The sequence below is a fragment of the Diuraphis noxia genome, unplaced genomic scaffold (assembly GCF_037042655.1).
Source record: "Diuraphis noxia isolate RWA-SAM2 unplaced genomic scaffold, SU_Dnox_SAM2 contig0001, whole genome shotgun sequence".
Classification (NCBI taxonomy): Eukaryota; Metazoa; Arthropoda; class Insecta; order Hemiptera; family Aphididae; genus Diuraphis; species Diuraphis noxia.
The window spans coordinates 65,283,849-65,307,186 of record NW_028301711.1 but is presented as its reverse complement, the minus strand read 5'-3'; the positions used below and the strand labels follow the sequence as shown (position 1 = coordinate 65,307,186).

Here is a 23,338-nt window from a genome sequence, read left to right as displayed (position 1 = left end):
CGTTCGTAAATATAAAATAAAATAATAATAAATAAGGTACAATAATTAAAAAAAAAAAACAAATAATTACACATATTTTCAATTTTTTTATAAAAAAATATATTATGAGATGTATTATAACTTAACAAAAAAATTCATTCTATGAATATAATATGTATATTACTTGAAAAGTACAAAAATAGCTCAAAATACTTATTCAGTACCTAATTTGAAAAAAATGTTGGTTATTTAAGTATTAAGTATTCTTAGTGGTGAGAACATAGATAATGCGTATAAATATTAAAAAAAAATAAATCTTTTTTAATTGACTTTATTCCGGTCTGACAAAATAACCTTCGAGTTACATAAATCGACATTATTTAGTATAAAAACTTTAAATGTAATTGAATTGATACAAAATAATTTAAAAAATGTTTTGATTCGTATTATAAGTACAAGCTTAAAATAAACTTAGGTACCTATTACAAATTTTTACTCAGTTTTTATTTGAATAAAATTTAACCGGTCAACGTATTATAGAAGAAGAACTAAACATAACTTATTTATTAGTTAGTAGTATAAAATTGGTTTTCAATCACAGGTCAGTGCAATATTTATCAATAACAATATTCGGTCTTTTAGCATTCATATCAAAAAATATTATTGTTGCGTTTATAATAAATGCATAAATATTTAGATTAGGTAGGTAGGTACAAGGTATTTATTTATAATTGTTGTATTATTATATCTGTGACATATTATGTACTTATGTTATCATGATTACTGATTACACAAATATTGGAAGAGGTCATAAGATAATATTAGCACTACCTATTTACAACTGAGACATTGGACTTGGCTTATATTCATTACCAAGAATCGACAAAAATTGAAGACGAGAGACTAAACCACACTGTAGATCTAAAATTTGGTAATTGATAAAATGGTTTTTTGAATCAACTGTATTTTTATTCGGTTCGATTGTATCGCAACTTCTGATCCAAGTATCTGTTTCCGTTTGTACGGTCTTCAATACTTCGATAAATTTAAAAATATTTGGATGTGACTCATAGAATTTTGCACTAAACTGGTTATGAAAAGATTCACATGTATCAGCCATGTGATGTAAGCTAGAACTTTGACCTGCCCAAATTTCGGGGGGGAAACACGAATCGTCTTCAATGTAATTTTCTACCAGACAGTCCAAAAAACGTACAAGTTTGTCATCAGATGGTTGTATCTCGGCGAGTTCGGTCGCAAAACAATCACCCACCGATTGTGCATCCAGAAATGGCAACCCGAACAATGTTATTAGATAATTACCAATTGGCGTGTACTGGACGTATTCTGTAGAGAGCCCGTGTTGATGGATCATTCTGTACCAGGCTTGTCCTAGACAAACTCTGCAAATCTTAACTTCGGTCCGTGGCCAGATTTGATGCACTGCGTTGTGTACGTTTTTTTCAAAGTCTACGTACATGGTTTTTACGTTGAATTCGTTGTTGAAAATCGCACAGTAATTTTGAATTGTTTGAAATACTTCTTCGTATGAGCGTTGATGCTTGTTCGGTAACAGTGAAAACAACACCGGAATGCGATTGTTGTTCTTTAAAACATAAACCGTAAATAATATATAAAAAATATCCCTACCATATCGTAATGTACCATCCGTGTATAATGTATCTGACTCGCTAAGAAATTTCAAATTACTTTCCGTACAAAATATTATTATTTCTTTTTCTTGATCGTTTAATAACAAAAATTTATCATTTTCATTTGTTTTTATATCCAAAGACTCTAATGCTGTATGCACTTCATATCTGTTGTGCGGCAATTTCGGAATTACAGAATATCGCGAATCATACATATTGGTATTAATATAAACTACATCAGTATCAGTATATTTTATGATCGATTTGGTACTGTCGATTGAATTTTTTAAATAGTAAAGTAATAACGAATCAGAACCTTTATAGATATCTTCAATAGTTTTATGTTTTTGTAATGAATTACTCACATTCCGACTGTTCATTATTTGCACTGGATCTGGACTATGATTGTGTTTCAGGTTTGAACTTAAAATATAACGACTATTATTGAAACATTTAGCAAAAGCATGACATTCTCTGTTTGCAGTACACATATAACTTTCAACACCATTAGGTAACATTTTATCAAAATCAAATTTATAATTATTAATAACTACAATACGTTTGTTTTTTTCACTCGTCATTATATTGCAGTAATTTTAACTACGATTAACACAAATACGTAAAATCTGATGCGAATACGCGCGTTACTTAGATGATGATTGACTAAATACTAAATAGGTTTTATTTTTTCACAATTAAATGACTACGAAATGGAATCGTTATCAATACAACAATATAAGAATTTCCGTTTGTATTGTTATGTAGGTATATCACAGCCAACCACGTTTTTATTTTTAAATTTGAAGGTAACCGGAGACTAATGATAATACCTACATTATATCTATATTCGTCTATATAATTTAATAATATTATTATGTTTACTTAATTGATAAACGTTCGCATTATTATCCTTGAAATCATTAATAATGTTATTTTTTATCAAACCCTATTATTTGTAAGATGTGGAGACTATAATATAACTGAAATGCAAACATTCCGATTAAGTTATTTGTTTTGGCGCCAATCAATATCAAATTAAATAATCTGTATAGTAGTCTTATTTAATAACTAATACTATAGATATCTACTTTTTTTTTTAATTTACATTTTATTACTCATACAATGTAGTGAAATTTATCTTGATTGTCAGTAGGTATTTACTTTTTATTTTTCTGGTATTGAATATTGATTGAATTAAATTTAGAATTTAGACATTTTATTTATGTGAGTATAACTTGTTACAACTAAATAATTATGTTAATATAATATGCTATTTAGGTACATTCATTACATACATTTGTTTAATTTAAAAATATAATATTTACATTGCAGCACATTAGAGATCAAAAACTCGCCAAATATTTATATTAATTATCATATTTGTATACAAAAAGGACCTATTTTTTAAAACATTATAGGTAACTGGTATTTACTATTATTGTTATTTCTATACAACTGATCATATAATATTCATAAATTCAAATCTAAGATTTCCCAATGCCACATTGCCATCCATACAGTGCCATTTGCAGTAACATCGAATTTTCCTATCCATTTAAAATATAATATGGAAGTATGTATATAATGGAAAAATTGTATATTTTTCAGCAGGTTTGGTATTTCCTTTCGTCTTTTGACATATTATTAAACATATTTATACCATTCCAATCAATTAAACCATGTACCTACTTTATTTTCGTGGATAGGTAAGAATTGTGTTAGCAGTCTCCATGACGCATAATGTTACTGTGTACTGTTGTGGTGTTTATTATAGAAGTCTTGTAAAATATTTACTATTTAACAGGTTAACCGCCATGTGTACCATCTCTGGTACATGGTTGATTTGCCATTCGTATTCTAATTTTACCTAAACAAATTAATTTATAAGATATTAATGGGCTAGTCGAAAATTTGTTTGTCTGGCGGGCTACGAAATATTTTCCTGTGTTAAAATCGTATTTAAGTGTACCATAGTAGGCACGCAAAAACATATTGGCAAAACAACAAGTGTACCAAAAATGGTACACGTAGCGCTTTTGGCAATGTACTGAAAAATAACGTAGCAGTTAACCTGTTAAGTAAATAGATATTTAAATACGTTTAAAACAAGGTGTTTATACTAAAGGGGGCATTTAAATACCGTTTAGGGCGTATTTTCATTTTAAAATCAAATACCTACGTATTTGTAAATACATAAAAAAATTAAAAAAATAATTCGTCGCACTTCAGATTTCTTAAAATAGTTCTATAAACTATTTGGTTGGTGTATTTGAATATACTTATTGGTATGCTTAAACATCATTGTCACAACTAATAAATAAACATAAATATCATAAATAACGCCATAACGACCGGACTGACCATCCCTCGATTCCCTCGTATAAATTTTAAACACCAACAAAAGGGACAATCCGTATTGTACGGTCACGTATTGAGAAATCGACACGAATTCGTTACGGTAAGGCATAAGATTGCGTGGCTTTTATAAATGCCGACAGAGATAAATCTACAATTCTTGGAAACACAAAAATCTTTGATGAAACCGCTCACCACTCTCTGTTCGACACAGCCTTGAATGACGACACGTCCTTACCCAGTGTTATTGGACCACCAAACATAATAAAATAAATTCCATCGAGTAAGAATAATCATCTACCACCACAAGTAAATCTAACAATAGACCGGTCTCTGCAATATTCTTACGTACGACAACTCGGCTTTTTTAACGATCAGTAATCATTGCGTTTTTATTTGATTCATGTATCATGTTAACATATTCCAATCATGTGTGAGGTGTGAGAATATTATATTACTAAAATAGTGTTAACTACTAAATTATTCAATAGTGTGTCTACCGCTAAATTTATTATGAATAATTAATATTATATGCATATTTAGAAATGGTTTAAAAATGGACTGTAGTCGCCACCAACTTCTCTTTTATTAGAACTAGAGTAATTTCTTTTAAAATGTAAATTAAAAATATTATAATTTATAGCAGCTATTCTACATGAAATAATTACAGTAACTGGGTCGTGCTACTTGTGTCAAAAATTGATAAGAGCAAGATAGTTATTACCATTGGTATAATTACTTATTTGTATTTGAACTATTAGAACAAAACTTCCTAATCATGAATTATATAGGCGAGTTATTTGTACTTATCCGAAACAATAATTTAATAACTTCAAGTCAGTATAATTTGATGTTAGGTTCATAAGAAAAAAATATTAAAACACAATCATAAGTAGGTATGGATCGGTTCTTAGGTCACACTATTTGTTCATACTGTGATGAGTTATTTATTACTTATTATTTAAAAATTAATATTGGGTAAAAATTTAAGACTTAAACTAAATAACATACATGGCGCAAGTTGGTTAAATTTGATGGGGAGGCTTAAGTCCTGGCTATTTATACATTGAGTTTTTAATAGTTTGTTTGATACTAATAAATTGGGGGCTTAGCACTATACTAATAATTTCTTTGTTGTTATATTTGCTAATAATTTGATTTCGCTAAATTTAATTTTAGCTTTTTGATCACTCTTGATTTTTTTTTTGTGGGCCAATCGAACTATTTATAATTCCAAATTAAATTTTAGTTTAGAATTCTTTAAATATATTTTTGAACACGAAAATATTAAGGTATAAGTGATAAACAAGAAATTGAATTTAAAACGATGAAATTCTTATTTAATTTTCAACTTCACGTTTGAGTTTCTATAAATAATTATTTCGTAGGGTACATAATAAACACCTATTACATAAGTACAGTAGTCACTCGATAATTCTAAATTCAGGGGACCAAGCTAAAAATTTGATTTATAAAGGTTTAAAAGTTTTCGATTTACTGATTGCTCGAATAATCAAGGAGAAAAAAATTAATTCCAATAATTAGAGAATGATGAAAAATTGTATATATTACATTTGTTTATTATTCTTATTATCGGTTATTTTATTTTTATTTTTTTGTGGTTAATTGTTGACCACAATCTGGTCCATATAGCGTTATATAACTTACTGCATGATAGCATTGAAAATTGCATCATTTTTTTGCCCATTTCAGACGTCCAAGTCTAGATTAGGTAGGTAAGGTACAATAATATTTAATCACCGTCGTTATTAGTTTCATTACGAGTACGTCTCATAGATTTACATAATCTTTATACATATAATTGCGGTTATAGAGTTTCTTGGAAATCAAATTCAAATATTGTAGAGTTTGTCCCACCGGCAGACATTTCGAATTATCGAGAAGGCCGGAATACATATATTATCTTCTAATTATAGAAGTTTTCTCAGGGGACTAAGCGTTTAGTTCGATTTATCGAGTGACTATTGTATTACCTAGGTATTACAATACGTAAGGTAATCAACCACTATTTATTTATTTGAATGTATTATTCATATTATTACATGGAGTATTATAATAAATTGATAATTTTATTCTTCTTTATTATTTGTATTTTTCTCAACCGGAAGTCTTTATTTTTTTTTCGCTTATAAATACTTTACTTTGTATACAATTAATCGTCAAAGTTTAGTATTTAAGATTACGCTTGTGATCGTCCAATATTAGAAAAGGTAATTAATTTTACGATTAATATATAATAAGTACATATTTTTTCTTGACATAACCATATTGATTTAAAATATTTAGTGTTTTACCACAAAACCATCACGAATACTTGCTTCTAGCCTTTCTTGCTCACTCAGTCAATGTATGGTATAATATTATATTAAGCTATGTCGTCTCTATCGTATAGTTACATTCATGCCGGCCCCCGGAAAAGCCGATATTATTTTATATTATAATATCATACTGCAGGTATCCACTATCCATAAAAATATGCGATCAAATTTTTCCTATCATATATTATTCTCTTGTAAATATAATATATAACAAGTATATTATACGCCTACATATACGCCTAACCAAGCACCAATTTCGAAAATCATACACAGCGATAAACGTTGTACAGAATATACCTATGGCCTATAGCTATATAGCTACCTACCTATTATAATGTATTAATTTTTACCGTGTGATTCATTTCGTCTAACTGAGAACACATAGGGTAGACTGTATATTGATTTATTATTTATGATTATTGACATTTTTCTCGTTTTACAATATAGGTACAGTTATATAATGCCATGACGGTGCACAGCAGTAGTGATAAATATTCTTTGAGTCAATGCATAAACACGTAGGTACCCACCCACAGTAATGGTTACATGCTTAATGTCTTTGTATCATATGATAGAAATACAAAAGTAGGATTCCTCATTGAATGTTAAATACTGTCACATAGGTACATTCACAGAACGTTTTGACAATAACAACGAATCCATAATAACTATATATATATATATATATATATATATGTTATTGAACCATTATAATTTTATTATATAGCATCAAGAGGTACCTGGAACCAGCAGGTAAACCCTTTGTCATCCTTTTCACCCCTACGGACACAACGGTTAACCTACCCAAGTGATTTATTTACTTAGAATGCATTCCATAGTATTATTTTCGAATGCTTTATATGTTACATGTATATAATATTTTCTACAGCAAAACAGCTCCACCGATATGTACCTTGGTCCCATGTACAGGGTAAATCACAAACATCTGTCAATATAAAAATCTCATACAGGATGATTCATCTGGCATGTGCTCGCCGTCATTTTTAACTAACAATAAATTAATTCCAATACTGATTTTTAAAATTCTCAAGTATAATTCCATCCCAACAAAATCACCGCTAAACTCCCCGTAAAAAACAGTAAGGATAAAAAACGGATCTAAAAGTTATATCATTTTATAGGTAAGCCTTTGAACTATAAATATAATCGTTTATCTTAAAATAAATTGCTAAATAATTTAACTTAGCTTGGCAGCGACTTTAAAACACTTGATTAGTAATACACTGCCTATTTAATGATAGTAGACTATATTATTATGAACTCGTTATTCTATAATATTTTTAAATATTTAATTAAAGTTGCCAAGCTAAGTTTAATATTTTACCAAACTTTTTTAACATAGGTACCTATAATTAAAATACTTGGATATAAAATGATATTACTACTTTTATTGCCGTTTATTTTGGCGGAGTGTTTTTGGTAGGATGTAACTCATTTTCCAGGACCATTTTTATGACTTATTATTTCGGGAACAAGGTATTGGTTTTAAAATATATAAATTTAATCATTTTTAAAAATAAATGTACATAGGACCGAATTTTAAATTCTTTAGATCTGTATACAATTTATTTTTATGCATTATTAGGCATCCAGATCAAAATTCAAATTATTAGTTTTTGTATTTAGTATTTACTAATCATAATAGTCTTCAAGAATAGTCATAACAAATTTCAAATAAATGTTATATTGAATCTAGTACATACTTATTGATCATACAAGGAAATATTTTAAAATGTTTCACATGTTAAAGAGTTGTTATTGATATAAACTATCCAAGTCTTAATTAAATTACTATAGCCTCAATACCTTCCAAACCCATTTTCCATGTACCTTACCCAAATACCCAATATCTGATTAAAAACTTTTGCGAACATTTAAAAAATAAAAATTGATGGTGCCACAGGACACTCGTAAAATGGTATAAAAAACTAAGCATTTGAAAATACCTAAGTACACAAGAAAGATATAAAAATAAGAATTTTATAAATTCATAATTAATGGTATTCCATACCTATCTTTTTAAGGAGTTTAGTATAGGCAATTGCCTCGGTCGCCGGATTGTGTAAATGTCGGTGTTCGTCTTATAACTTATAAGTCACTATCAAAAACCGTGAAAATGCTAATCAAATTATAGAATAATAGAATAAAAATTCTATAATATTAAAATATTATATATAAGTATAATTATAAATAAGTAAAATAATTCCTTTTTATTAAATATTACTATACAATAATTTGTTATGTATCTTTATACAATATTATGTATATTAATATAATATATTTATTGACGGTTATTCCGTTTTTGACCAACTTATTGGTAATTTTATCACATTTAGATATAAAACGTATATGCACAAATATCAAAACGATATCAATATCGGTTAGGTTAGGATAATTAAAACAATTCGTACTCTAGCACAATATCGTCCGTCGCATTTGGTGTGTTACCTTCTTGAATCCCAAATTTTTTTTTCCTCACCTGTGATTTCTGGCGCAATTAAAATAATATTTATACTATTATATAATATATTATACCCGTAACGAAATATGTGTGTAACTCGTGAACGTATCTACTGCAACTGTGAAAAAAAATAGTGGAGCTATTAAACATTTTATTTTTTATTATTTTTTTTTTCAAATATATTTGAATTCATCATAACAATAAATTACCAATATTTTTAAATTGTTTGTTGGCTACGAACAATGTTTTTTTATTTTATTTATTTTTAGAATGAAATATACAGTCATACTACATAACGTAATAATTATATAAACGTGAAGAGAGGAAACATGAATTATTAATTTGGGGAAAGAAGTCACCCACTGATGACAATTTTAATAAGATTTATTTATTTTTTTTAAATTTATTAATGTTTAATTAATTAATTATTCTTGATGTAATAAATCTCTGCAGCCTTTACGTTTCAGTCGCCATGGGAGGTTACCTGAGATTGTAAGGGATGATAAGTTCTTGATAAAAGAATTTGAGTGAGTAGATAGACAATTATGAAAATGTCCATAGGAACATTTAACTTGATCATGAATAATTTTTAACTTAAAATCTATGTGTATAGTATAGTTTAATATATTATATAGAGGAAAATTTCTAATTTTTTTAAGGTCATATTTTAAAAGCTTGCACTTTAAATATGTTTGAATTTTATTTAACTGGAGCCCTATGTCCAGATGGGTTTTAATAAGGTTTTTTTCATGAGGAGTTTAATATTTAAACATACTAAACCAATAATTTAGGGAGTCTTTTTTCATGTATGTGTTGAAACTTAGTTAAGTGCGATCAAATTTTAGACTAAGATATTTTACTGTGGGCGATTTAGGGATAGGGATGACATGAACAATGTTACTGGAAGTAACTGAAACTAAGTATTAGTAGAGCATTAATTATACGCTTGACATGTTGATCTGGAGATTTAGAAACCTTAAGAAAAATTTTTATTTTGTTTATTTCAATTTTCATTTTTTAATTCATAATATTAAATTAAAAACTAAACATATGAACATTTATGTAAAAGATTTTTATGGGAAAGTCATTTCTGCAATATGGTGTTCACAAAGCATATCATAATAAACAGTGCTGTAACTAGAGAGTCAAAGACCCAGGTAAAAATAAATACATATAGGCCCCCCTTTTTTGAGACACATAAAAAAGTCAGACTAACTTCATATTATTGGAATTTTTACTTCTTAGATAGGTATTAGTATTTGTGGATATATTACGTTATAAAGAACCGATTTATAATTCTCACATTGAAACAATTCTATGTAAAGCTTAAATGTAGTAGGTAATAGGTATAGAGGATCACAACTTTATATTGAGTAGATTTTATTAACACAAAAAACTTGTAAAATAATCTACATAGGCACATAGTATTGATATAAGTTAATATTTAAAATATATAATATGATTATTGTTCCTACAAACATGATTTATAATAAATATAAAAATAACAATTTTAGTTTTCATGTAACACTAAAAATAAAAATAAAAATAATCATTTCTATTATAATATAATAGCTATTACATATTTTATAATGATAATATTATTAAGTATTATAAAAACATTTTCTTTCAAGCCTTAGCATTAGTGAAATCAACAATAATTTTTTCAATATTTATTTCATCAGTACGACCTCTTTCAATGCTTAATACTGATAATATATTACTTAATCTTTCTTGAGAAAATGGGAAGTAGAAATCCTCTAGTAATTTTTATTAATTTAAGTTTGGAGAAAGATCTTTCAGCTGAAGCCACAGTTACAGGAATTGTCAAAAAAATTATACAAGCTGTTAGACATCTTAATTTTGTATATTAAGAGTTACAAAAAAATTATTAGCCAATAGTTAAAATAATATAATTAATGTTGTATTGTCATCTGACAATCGGTATTCGGTATCGGTATAATATATTATTATATTGACAGGGGTGAACAACGTAGTTACGTAGAACGGACTGCTCTGATTCTCGAGTACATTGTTAGTGTGTGTGTGTATTGTTATCGCGTATAATAATCAACATATCTATTTATGTCACTCTTGGCTGAGTAAATTTTCTCAATATTTTGATAAGCGGTTCCAAGTAAAACCACAGAATATAACGAACCAGGCTTTTACATTTTGTTATATGAAGTTAAATACAAGATAATAATAAAATTATTATGAATCAAATTAAAAAAAAAATTGACATCTATCCACCAACGGCCCTAGGGGCCCTGTGGGCCCCAGTGCTGTGCACCGCCTGCACCTATGATTTTTATGGCACTGATAATAAATAACGATAAAAATGAAATTGCTAATAGTTTTCAACTAGAAATTATACAGAAAATGTGAGAAGAAACTACAGCAGGTTCAACCAAAAGAAATTGTATTTGTGATAAACTACCAATGCATTAAAATATAAATACAGTTATACAGTTTTAATAAAGTTTAAGTTTGTTTTTAGTAAATGTATACAACAATTAAGAATATTTGTTTAATATAAAATTTTTAAATTATTAAATACCTGATAAAAAAAAAAATTAAAATGTGTACTCATACTCAAAAATATAGTCTTTAAGTTCCCGTCTTAATTATGAGTGAAATAAACATAATATATAGTACAGTTAAGAATGATAAGACAAAAATAAAAAACTAACTAATCTATATTGAACATTTTTTTAAATACATCGAGTTTTTGTTGTTCGGTATTGTTTGTATCTTATAACTATTTAACAAGGTCTTCTTGAGTTTTCAACGAACTTTCTTCTTTTTTTTAACTTGTCTAGAACTAAAACAAATAATTAATCATTAATACTTATTGTTTCATCCATATTACAAATATTGAATAAATACAATGAATTTACAAGGTACAATATTGAATAAATACAATGAATTTACAAGGTACAATATGAATCAAATCATTAGTTGTTAACATGAATGTGGGCCTTATTAGGATGGCTTAGGTCCTCCTTAAAATTTTTTTAGTAAAATTAATTATAAAAACTGCAAAACAGTTATTGAATATTTTGTTTTGTGGAAGAAGACAAATATGAAATCGAGGAGGACAATGACTCATCTAGATTTCTAAATATACTGCTAAATTAGTTTAAAATACATACATAACTAGTAATATTTTTAAATATTCTATTATTATAGAAATTTTTACTACAATTCAAAACAAAGAATTTATGGGGATTTTTCATGTCATGCACTTAGCATTGAGTATAATAAATATTTTGAAAACTTAGCTGCAAATTAAAATGGTAAAATTAGGCCATGCTACAATTACTAATGTATGTGCTGGAGAAACATTTGAAGAAAACAGTAATTTAGTATGTTTTTTCACTTGTGGCAATTAATTGAAGATTTTTAGACATGCAAAACATAAAATTAGAATTGTCAAATACATTTATAACATTTATTTATTAAATTGGTGAAGGACTTTATTAAAATTAAAATTTAATTTATACCACAATTTTTCAGATTTAAAATGAAAGAGAAAAGAACCAAGCTCATTAAGAGATTATTTTGTATCAAAACCACAGGTACTGAATTTGATTGAAACATATAAAGATTATTGCATTTAACACGCTCATTTAAATGTATTATTAAAAGTATAAGGGTAAAAAACTAATGTACCAACAGTCATGCTAAAAAGTAATGTGTTTACTACTTATACTGATAAACCAATGTTTGTTGAATAGCATAATTAAATATTGATTAATTAGAAATGTTCAAAATGAGCATTTAATACTTATTTACTAACCGATCATTGAGTTGCTTTACATTGATTTTTAATAATTGTAAGTGTTCATTTTTTTCCCCTAAAATTTCTCAATCCAAGGAGTTTTATGGTTAATTTTGTTTTGTTTAATATAATGATTTTTGCATTAATTAAGAAGTTGGAGAATTACTTGATTCTTACATCAAACTCAGTGGCGTATTTAGCGTCAGGCAAAGTAGGCAGTTGCCTAGGGTGGCCAATTTTTAGGGGCAGCAATTTTAGGCCAATATTTTATTGAAAATATACTCTAGGTTTCTTTTTGATTTTCTTATGTACGGTGATTACTTTGAAGGATGGAAAATTAAAAATGTTTAATATTTGTATAACATAATATTCTTGTTAATATAACTTCTTCATTATTTTATAATACTAATACATAACAATAAACGTCTAAGTAAATAATCGAACGACTGCCGGAACATATATTATCTATTATCTAAATACTAACCATAGATTACATATTTCGTTATTATGTTTTTTTCCAAGTAATGGGGCGGCAAAAAAAAATTTGTCTAGGGACGGCAATTGTGTAAATCCGTCTCTGATCAAACTTACAGATGATTTGTGCAATATATCTATAAAAGTTGTAATAATAAATTATAAAATATATAAGAATTTAAACTACAAGAATAAACATTTTATAATTAGTTTTATCTTCTTTGAACTGTTAATTTTAATCTAACATTTAGCAATCTATTTTATTATTAAAATTAATAATTAACCTTTAGGTGAAGAAATTGTTTGCCTTATTACGAATATGGCTTTTTCAATCAAATCATAGTACTGCCATCTTATACAACCTAATACCTTGGACACATCTCTATCTTGACATAAAATTGTGTAAGTAATTGTCACAATTTTTCATAACAATGACTTGCACATTAGGAATTAGTAACCACTGTTGAATTTTTTCTCTTTTTTATTTTTTTTTAAATTTCTCATTATGTTCCTCTGAATGTTAACGACAATTTTGTAGCTGTTGATAATGATAAGTCTAAAAAAAAGTATACACATATTATACATCAAGTTAAGTTCATAAAACAATTTAAAATGTAATATTTACTGGACATTTTAGAGGCTTCAATGGTATCGTTTTAAATCCTATTTGGGATTATCATTGTCAACAATGTTCTCAGTCAACTGGAATTATAATTGAAAATGATTTTTGGATTATAAATTCAATAATATAGGTACTAATATTAATTTAAAATATTATGTACATTAATACATTATTGTAAAACAATACAGAATGAATGATTTAAAAATGTTCATACCTTCAATGTAACTATCCATGATATTATCACAGATTATATAAAAAAAAAGTTTTATATAATCTGTGATATTATCATCAGACAAATTTCACATAAAATAATGAATTTTTAAAAATAAATCGAAATTAAATAAATGATAAGTTTATTAGGGTATGATGATCACTAAAAGCAGTGGCACCAAAGTGTTTAAAAAATACTATGACATCGTACATTCAGAGGCCCCTCTGGGGCCTGCCCCCACCCTATTTTTTTCACAACCTAACCACAACCAGGCCCCAGTACCACTTGGTGGGCCCCCCAGCTATAAAATCTACTATGACATATGTCATTGATAAATTAGGTGATCGGCTATTTGCAAATAATAATAGTACAAGGTTTCTAATTAGAACATGAATCTAATATGGTATAAAAGGGGCTCGATTAGCACATGAATAAATAATATAAACTAAGTGCTTGATTAGCACATGAGTAGTATAATGAATGAATAGTATAACAAATGAATAATATAAAACAAGTGCTTGATTAGCACATAAACCTGATATAGTGAATAATAGTATAATATGCAGCTCGTCAGCTGATTACCTTTAGAACTGGTGTCCGTTAGCGGCTTCGAACCAAAAACGCTACCACCTCAGGATGCACACATTTGAACAATAAAAAAAAAAACAATAATATTATCAAACTAAATGTGTGACAGTCCCAAGGGCGTACGGCTAACGGGCCACCAGCTCAGACGAATAACTCACAGTGTACATGCAAATCACAAATGGCAAAAATTCACGTGCTTCTGTAAGTATCTCTTCGTGCGCCCTGAATTGGGGAATAATATTAATAAATGAACCAAATCAAATGACAAAACGATACTTACAGAAGGCAATTAACAGATGACGAACACAAAATGATTGACTGAATGATGAATGTAATGTACTGACTAGAGAATGAAATTGAATGTCTATGTATTGTATTTTAAAATGAATTAAATACTGAAAACACCGAACAACCGTTTACCTCGGAGGTCGTGCAACAAAAAAAGAAAAAGGAAGAGTTATACATTAACTAACATACAAACAGCAATGGGAACTGTACGAATGGGCTTTCAGTGTCACCACACTAAAGCAATTAAGCTAAAAAAATAAAAACTAATAACTTTGTGACACTGAAAGCATGACTTGACGAGAAAAAACTTTGAACGAACAAAAATGACTTTTGAAAAAAACATAATATATTGATAACGACCACGCAGTTGGCACACGGAAATATGATAAGACTTTGTTTGATTACGGCTGCAGCTGCGGACCGCACCGTTACATGCACAAAAAAAAATTATAACAGAAAACAAAATGAAGATTACTCAAACGACAATCTTAACATGAACACAGTTTATAATTATTTTTTTAGATTCTGAACGAAGTGATGAATGTATTGATTTTACAATGATGTGTGTTTTTTTTTTTTTGTGTCTGTGTACAGCATAACTAGTCGAAATAATGCTTCGATTTCAAACTTTGGGGGTGGTTTCCTATGTAAAATTGAAGATCCTTGGTGCATTATAGAGGTCAAAAGTAAACATTTTCCAACAGTTTTTAAAAAAATCGAGAAAAACAAAAAAAAAAATGACAGAAAAACAGGAATTTTTACGCAAAATCAGTTTTCGACCAAATCGATTTTTTTATATGGTTGTCATTCAAAAACTAATCACTGTAAATACTTGAAATTTTCACCAAATGTTTATGTTAGTGTTGTATATATACAGTTAATTTTCAAAAAGTTTTGACTGTTTTTCAGTTATTTATAGACCACTGAAATTTTCGATTTTTTTGAGAACTTTTTTTTAAAGTGTCGGTAAAAAAATGTTGGACGACCAAAAAAACTTGAAAATTTAATACAAGGTTCCTTATGAGTTGTTCTTATTGTAGCTAAAAAAAATTAAAAATCGTAAGTCACAATTTTTTTTAATAAGCAGTTCAAAATTTTACGAAATCTGTCGAAAACGCGAAAATTTGCAAGTAATTTTGAAGTTGAAAAATCATAAAAATTTTTGAGTTTATAACTAAGGATTAAAAATACAACACTCAGTTTTCCATAAGTTTTCCTTCAAGTAGCTTTAGAGAAAACTCGAAGCATCATTATAGGAAAAATTTTAAGTGCGTTTGAATTTTAAATTTTTACGAAATAGCATAACAATAATGATTTATCCTCAAATGAATTTAAATATTTGTTATTATTCAAAAAGTATAAGTCGCAGATACTTAAAAATTTTATCAGTTATTTAGATTGGCATTTTCTTTACATGATTTAATTTTCAAAATATTTTGACTTTTTTTGAGATATTTATAGACGACTGAAATTTTCAATTTTTCTGAAAATTTTTTTTTAAGTGTCGATAAAAATTGTTTGGCTCTATCAAAATACTTGAAAATTTAATACAAAGTTCCTCATAAGTTATTCATATAGTGATTAAAAAATTACAAAAATACATATGCACGATTTTTTTTATTAGCATTTGAAGTTCAAATTTTGACTAAATACATAAAAATTACGGCAATGTTCGAATTATATCTTAGATATAGAAATTCATAAAAGTTTTTCTTTTTAATTCTAAGATTTGAGAATTTAATACAAGGCTCCTGAAATAGTTTTGCAATAGCAGTTGAAAAATAAAAGAAATATATAGCTATATTTTTTTTTTTACAAGCATTTAAATTTTAATTTTGACAACATACGTAAAAATCACGAAAATTCGCAAATTATTATAAGCTAGAAATTCATAAAAAATGTTCTTTTTAAATCTAAGATTTGAAAATTTAATACAAGATTCCTTACAAATTTGTCAATCTTTATCACCAAAAAAATGTCAACCGGAAATTCAAATTAAATTTTTATTAGTATTTGAATTTCAAATATTGATAGAAATTCGTCAAAACCATGAATATTTGCAAATTATTATAATATTGTTTGTATTTATATCTAAGGTTATTTAATTTAACACCAAGTTTTCCATATGTTTTGCTTCAAATAGTTATAGAGAAAATATGAAGCGTCATTATAGGAAAAATGTTTTGAGCGTTTGAGTTTTGAATTGTTATGAAATCGCGTAATGATAACGATTTATTCTCAAACCGGGTTATGTATATAATGTATATCTATGATAATATGATATTATGAATTATGATAACTACATGATTACTACACTAATTGATTAACTATGCCTTATGCAAAATGCGTCTTAATTGAAAAATAAAATGTTTGTTTCAAAATAGAATATATGACACTATTTAAATATAATATATCCTAGACTGACAAATCATCTCCGTTCAGAATCGTTTTTCGTATACAATGATACCTATCATTGCATTCAAATCTAATCCCATCCATTACAGTAACCTACGATACAGCAGAGCGATATCCACGACTTAACCGCTTTTTTTTAATTTCGACTTTATATTATCTTATTCGTAACTTAAACATTACACAATTATTGGAAAATGTTTCTTTTGATATTTCTATACCATACAAATTTTCAATATGAAATATTAAAATACCATTATAACATTTTAAAACTTATTTTAGATTCTGAGCGGACCTAAGTGAATCTATTTGGTACTTTGGGGGGGTCAAAAATAAAAAATTCTTAATACTTTTCTAAATAATCGAGAAAAACAAACTAAAAATTAAGGGGAAAATGGGAAATTTTACGCACACTAATTTTTCGACAAAATCTTAAATAGCTTAAATTTTCAACTTCAGGAGCTATTTTCCGGTGGGCAAGTGAAAATAGTTGGTGCATTAGGGAGGTCAGAAAATTCCAAGTAGTTTTCAAAAGGCTCAAGAAAAAAAATAAGGAAATATGGGAATTTTTACGCAAAAATTGGTTTTTGAGAAAATCGATTTTGGATGTTAGCGTAACTTTAAACATGATAGATACATGCCATTTTCACTGAATAATTTTTTAATGTATTTTCTATAGGTATTTGATAAAATTTTAAAAATATTTCAAATATTTTTAAGTCAAAGGGAAACTACTACGGATCAGGCAAGTCAGGCCATGGCCTGACCTAATACTGACTAAAAATATGTATATATTATATTATATTTTTAATAATTATTTAGGCATTATAAATATAAAATAATATATTTATACATGTTAACTTATACATTATAGTATGTTTTATATAGTATAGTATATAGGTAAAATTAGTATAAATGAGGATTATAGTACCTATTATAACATAATAAATTGATTTTTTTAGAATGCCTTATAATATATTTATTTGAAACTTTATTTTTGGCATCTAAAATTAATGAATTTTCTGTTTAAATGTTACGTATACCTATTATTATAAGTGTACGAATATGTGGACTTGATGTCTTGATATGATTTCTTAAATTAAATTGTACATACTACACGACTAGGTACACAATGAACATAATAATAACTTTTATTTTAGATTTTGAGCGGAGCGATGAATGTATTGATTACCATGATGTGTGTGTTTTTTTTTATGTCTGTCAAGTAAAAAATTCTTAATACTTTTCTAAATAATCGAGAAAAACAAACTAAAAATTAAGGGAAAAACGGGAAATTTTACGCACAATCAGTTTTCGACAAAATCGATTTTGGTTTTTGATGTAACTTTAAAAAAAATGACCATAGATACATGAAGTTTTCACCGAATGTTTATATAAGTATATTCTATCCACCATGCAATTTTCGAAAAATTTCGACTTAAGTTGAACTATTCATAGGCATTTGAAAATTTCGATCATTATTAGTTTTTTTTAAATTAATATCGATAAAAATTTATTTGTTGGCAAAAAAGCTTGAAAATTTAATACAAGGCTCTTAAAGTCTTAACATATTGTTACAATAGCAGTTGAAAAATAAAAGAAATTCATAGTCACAATTCTTTTTTATAAGCATTCAAAGTTTGAATTTTGACAAAATACGTAAAAATCACGAAAATTCACAAATTATTTTAAGCTAGAAATTCATAAAAAATTTTCTTTTTAAATCTAAGATTTGAAAATTTAATACAAGATTCCTTACAAGTTTTTCAATCTTTATTACAAATAAAAATTCCACCGGAAATTCAAATTAAATTTTTATGAGCATTTGAAATTTAAATTTTTACAACATTGCAGGATTTTCACTGTTAGCGATTTACTTATTTTGGTGTAACTCTAAAACAAATGACCGCAGATACTTGAAATTTTGACTGAATGTTTATATAGGCATTTTATATATTTGATAACATGTTCAAAATATTTAGATGTTTTGAGCTGTTTACTGACATTTTAATTTTTCAACTTTTTTAGTTTTTTTTTCTATAAATATCGATAAAAATTTATTTGTTCGGTAGAAAAGCTTGAAAATTTAATACAAGGTTTCTAACACATTTTAACAATAGCAGTTGAAAAATAAAATACATTTTACATTTTACAATTTCACAATTTTTTTTTTTTACAAGGATTCAAAGTTTGAATTTTGACAAACACACGTAAAATTCACGAAAATTTATAAATTATATTATGCTAGAAATTTATAAAAAATTTTCCTTTTATATCTAAGATTTGAAAATATAATACATGGCTCCTATCATATTTTTACAATAGCAATTGAAAAATAAAAGAAATGCGTAGTCACAATTTTTTTTACAAGCATTCAAAGTTTGAGTATTGACAACATATTATGTAAAAATCACGAAAATACAGAAATTATTTTAAGCTAGAAATTCATAAAAAATTTTCTTTTTAAATCTACGATTTTAAAATTTTTAATAATCTATAATATATCCTAGACAGATAAACCGTCTTCGCTCAGAATCGTTTTTTGTATACAATGATATAATATCATTGGATTCAAATTTAATTCCATCCATTACAGTAACCCACTTGTAACCTACTGTACAGCAGAGCGACATACACGACTTATCCGCCTTTTTAGTGTTTATATGTTTAAATTATTTGATAACTTGACAATAATAAGTTACCAAAATAAATAATTACTCTTAATTAAATTTTTAAGAATACGTAAATAATATTAATTTCGCTTAAAAATGTATTTAAACGTAATATTATATGATTCAGTGATTGAATGTCCAAGTTCATTCCCCAGTAATTAATTTATACCTGTCAGCTTAAAATTATATTATTAATATATGTATACATCCTCTTTTAATAAAATAAAATGCAATTAATATACTTTAATATATTTAACTAACCGTATTTTCAAATCGCTGAAACGCGTAGTCTTTATACTATGCAATATTGTAAACTTATTCGATTGGATTTATTTCATTCAAACATTTTTTTTAAATAGCAACTTTTTACTTTAAAATATATAATTTATATTAATAAAAGACGAAACAGCACAGTAAAAAAATGTTTGTCAGGTGTGGGGTTCGAACCCACGCTCCCGTTTGGGAACCAGAGCTTAAATCTGGCGCCTTAGACCGCTCGGCCAACCTGACTGATATATGCGTTATTAAAATCTTATGCATTTAAGAATTAATATTTTATTTTCATTTATACATTATTTTGATTTAAAAATATATAATAATAGTTTTTATGATTTTTAGCAGAGGTTCCTCATCCATATCCTCGAACAAATAATTTATTTTTAAATCATTATTTGTGACTGTGGTTATAATTACTTTGATTAAATTTTAATTTTATTTGTTTGCATTTCTCTACTTGGATAATGGATAATCATGTAGGTACATTACATTTTAATGACCCCCGAAAACTCCTTAATTGTATAGTAACCGTATAAAAATATGCATATAATAGTTTCAAATTGGCATAACTATTATAATAAGTAACAAGTAATTACTAAAATCGGTACATGAAAATCATTATTTTACGTCAATTTATATAATAGCTCTACCTAATTATAAGTATTTTGCAATGTATATTAGGTACTATTTTTTTTTTATAGTTTGATGGTGAAATTAATTTGTTAGATTTTTGATTAAAAATCATGTAATTATTTTATGCATTGATTCCTACTTAATAAATGTTTAAAGTAATTGTTTTAAATCTTTTTATGTTAAATTTAAACCAAAAACAATTAAAAAGTATTTTTTAATCAAGTGTTATAATACCTAGGATGTTTATTATTATGTGAGGTACAGTACTACAGTCTTTATAAAGATAAAAGGAATCATTTTATACCTAAAGTAGGACTTCTAAACATGTAATTGACGAAATTTCTACTATGCCTATGATATACTAATAGATGTTATAAAATTATACCTATGACTATAAGTTAGATGGTTAAATCATAAAATAAATGGTTTAATAATTAATAGTTGATCTACAAACTGATTAAAAAAAACCGGGCAAGTGCGAGTTGGACTCGCGCACCGAGGGTTCCGTACAAACCTGTAGGTATATAAGTAAAAGTTTTTTTTATTTTTATTGCAAAATGAAATTTATAACATAAAAATATGGAAAGCTGGAGGATCATAAATTAATGACAAAGGTATCTTTATCGTTCCAGTAATCCTTCATTTTATATTAACATCTATCATTTATTTTATAATATAACAAGGGCAAGCTTTTTTATCAAAGTTATTTATTTACAGTTTTTTAGTCACTATTTAGAAATCTGGTACAAAAATGTTAATTAAGAATTAAATTTGAACCAGATTTGTAAATGGTGACTGAAAAAGGTATGATTAGTACCGGACGATATGCGGCTTAAATTGTTATTATTTCTTTCGATTGCGTTGACATAAAAGTTTGATTTTGTTACAGTTTAAAGGTATTATAGACTTAAGTATTTAATATGAATTTTAATTTAATACCTCAACGCGTTCATGAGATAAGGAGTAGTAACTTGAAATTTTCAAAATTGTCAAAAATATTTTTCAAAAATATTTTTTTTTTATATGATGAAACTAAAAATTTACGGTTTTCGTAATTTTTCCTATATCTGTACTATATGACGTGACTTCGTACGAAATTTCAAGATTCTAAGTTCACGGGAAGTACCCTGTAGGTTTTGATTCCCGTGCGAGTTTCGAAAATTTGCGGAAATTTGCGGCCTAAATGGCTGTATCTTTTGATTGCGTTGGCTTAGAAGGTTGATTTTTCTACAGCTTCCAGGGACAGTAGACCTGAGTATCATATACAAATTTCAGTTTGATACCTCCACGCGTTCCTGAGAAAAACGCTCTTGACAGACGGACGGACGGACGGACAACAAAGTGATGTTATAAGGGTTCCGTTTTTTTCTTTTGAAGTACGGAACCCTAAAAATGTGCACCTTGCACATACAAACTATCTTTATACTTATAATATAGTACCTAATATACTATATACCTACATATATACATTTACATCACAATATATATATGTCTAACGTCTACCATGGATTGATTGGATTAATATATTAATCACATAATATATGTATACAAACATAATATATATAAGTTTATTATAGAACAATCATTTATAAATATACTATCGTATTAATTGTTTAAGAATACAATTTCCTTATTTCCTTTCTAAGAGGCTGACATTATATATTTAATTTATTTCAACATTCCTATAGATACTAAAAATATATTTTCAACATTTCAACCCAACAAAAAATTTTTTATCATACATTTTATCCTTTTTCAACCATACAGGTTTTTTAATCTAATCAGACATCTTTTTTGTTTTCTTATTATAATTAAATTATATATATTTTTTAATGTCACTTAATTGTTAAAAACAATTGTTAAACAAAGTTTAAATTTAAAAATAAATAAATATTTTAATGTAATATTCCTATTTTTATGTGCGTCAGAAAATGTATCAACTTACTATGTAGTACATAACACATTAATACACAATCTGAACAAAAACATGCAGAATTAACTTGATACTTAGTAAAATCTTGTTTTACGTGTTCAATACTTATTCTTTAGCAATAAAAATTAAACGTTTTATTCATTTTTAACAACGAAATAATTTGTACATTTTGTGTTTGAAATTTGAAATGTATACAGTTTTAACAGTTACAGTTATAAAAAAAAACATGCCCATATGTATCTTTAATATTTTCCAACTGCTGTTATAACAAGTTATGAGGAACCTTATATTAAATTTTCAAGCTTTTTGACTAAATGAATGACATTTTATTAACATTTATAAAATAAAAAACGAAAAAAAAATATTTTGAAATATTTTATAAAAGAATTGATAAAATAAACATAATATGGTGTACGTTTCAAGTTTCTACAGTAGGGTGACCAGTTTTACAAAAAAAAAAAAACGGGACAAGCAATTTTTGGTTTAAATACTCTAAAAAACATACACATTTTTTTTGCAAAATAAATGTTAAACTTTTTTGAATATCATTCCATGTTGGACAATTTATCAGTTGAGTCCAACGAAATATTTTTAGTTCTTCAAATGAATTTCCCCACTTTTCAATGTACAACAAAAATGTG

General features: G+C 26.7%; 1 long non-coding RNA gene and 1 other non-coding gene across 2 annotated transcripts; both read right to left on the bottom strand.

The window, feature by feature from the left end:
• Positions 1-10,652: 10,652 nt before the first annotated feature.
• Positions 10,653-15,114, bottom strand: LOC149061310 (uncharacterized). Its single transcript, XR_016189670.1, has 6 exons — positions 14,764-15,114; positions 14,478-14,705; positions 13,688-13,764; positions 13,347-13,618; positions 13,073-13,199; positions 10,653-11,628 (listed from the first exon to the last, which is right to left on the bottom strand). It is a non-coding gene; the product is annotated as an uncharacterized LOC149061310 (long non-coding RNA).
• A 5,167-nt stretch (positions 15,115-20,281) lies between these two features.
• On the bottom strand, positions 20,282-20,365 carry TRNAL-UAA (transfer RNA leucine (anticodon UAA)). Its single transcript has one exon. It is a non-coding gene; the product is annotated as a tRNA-Leu (tRNA).
• Between the last annotated feature and the right edge of the window lie 2,973 nt (positions 20,366-23,338).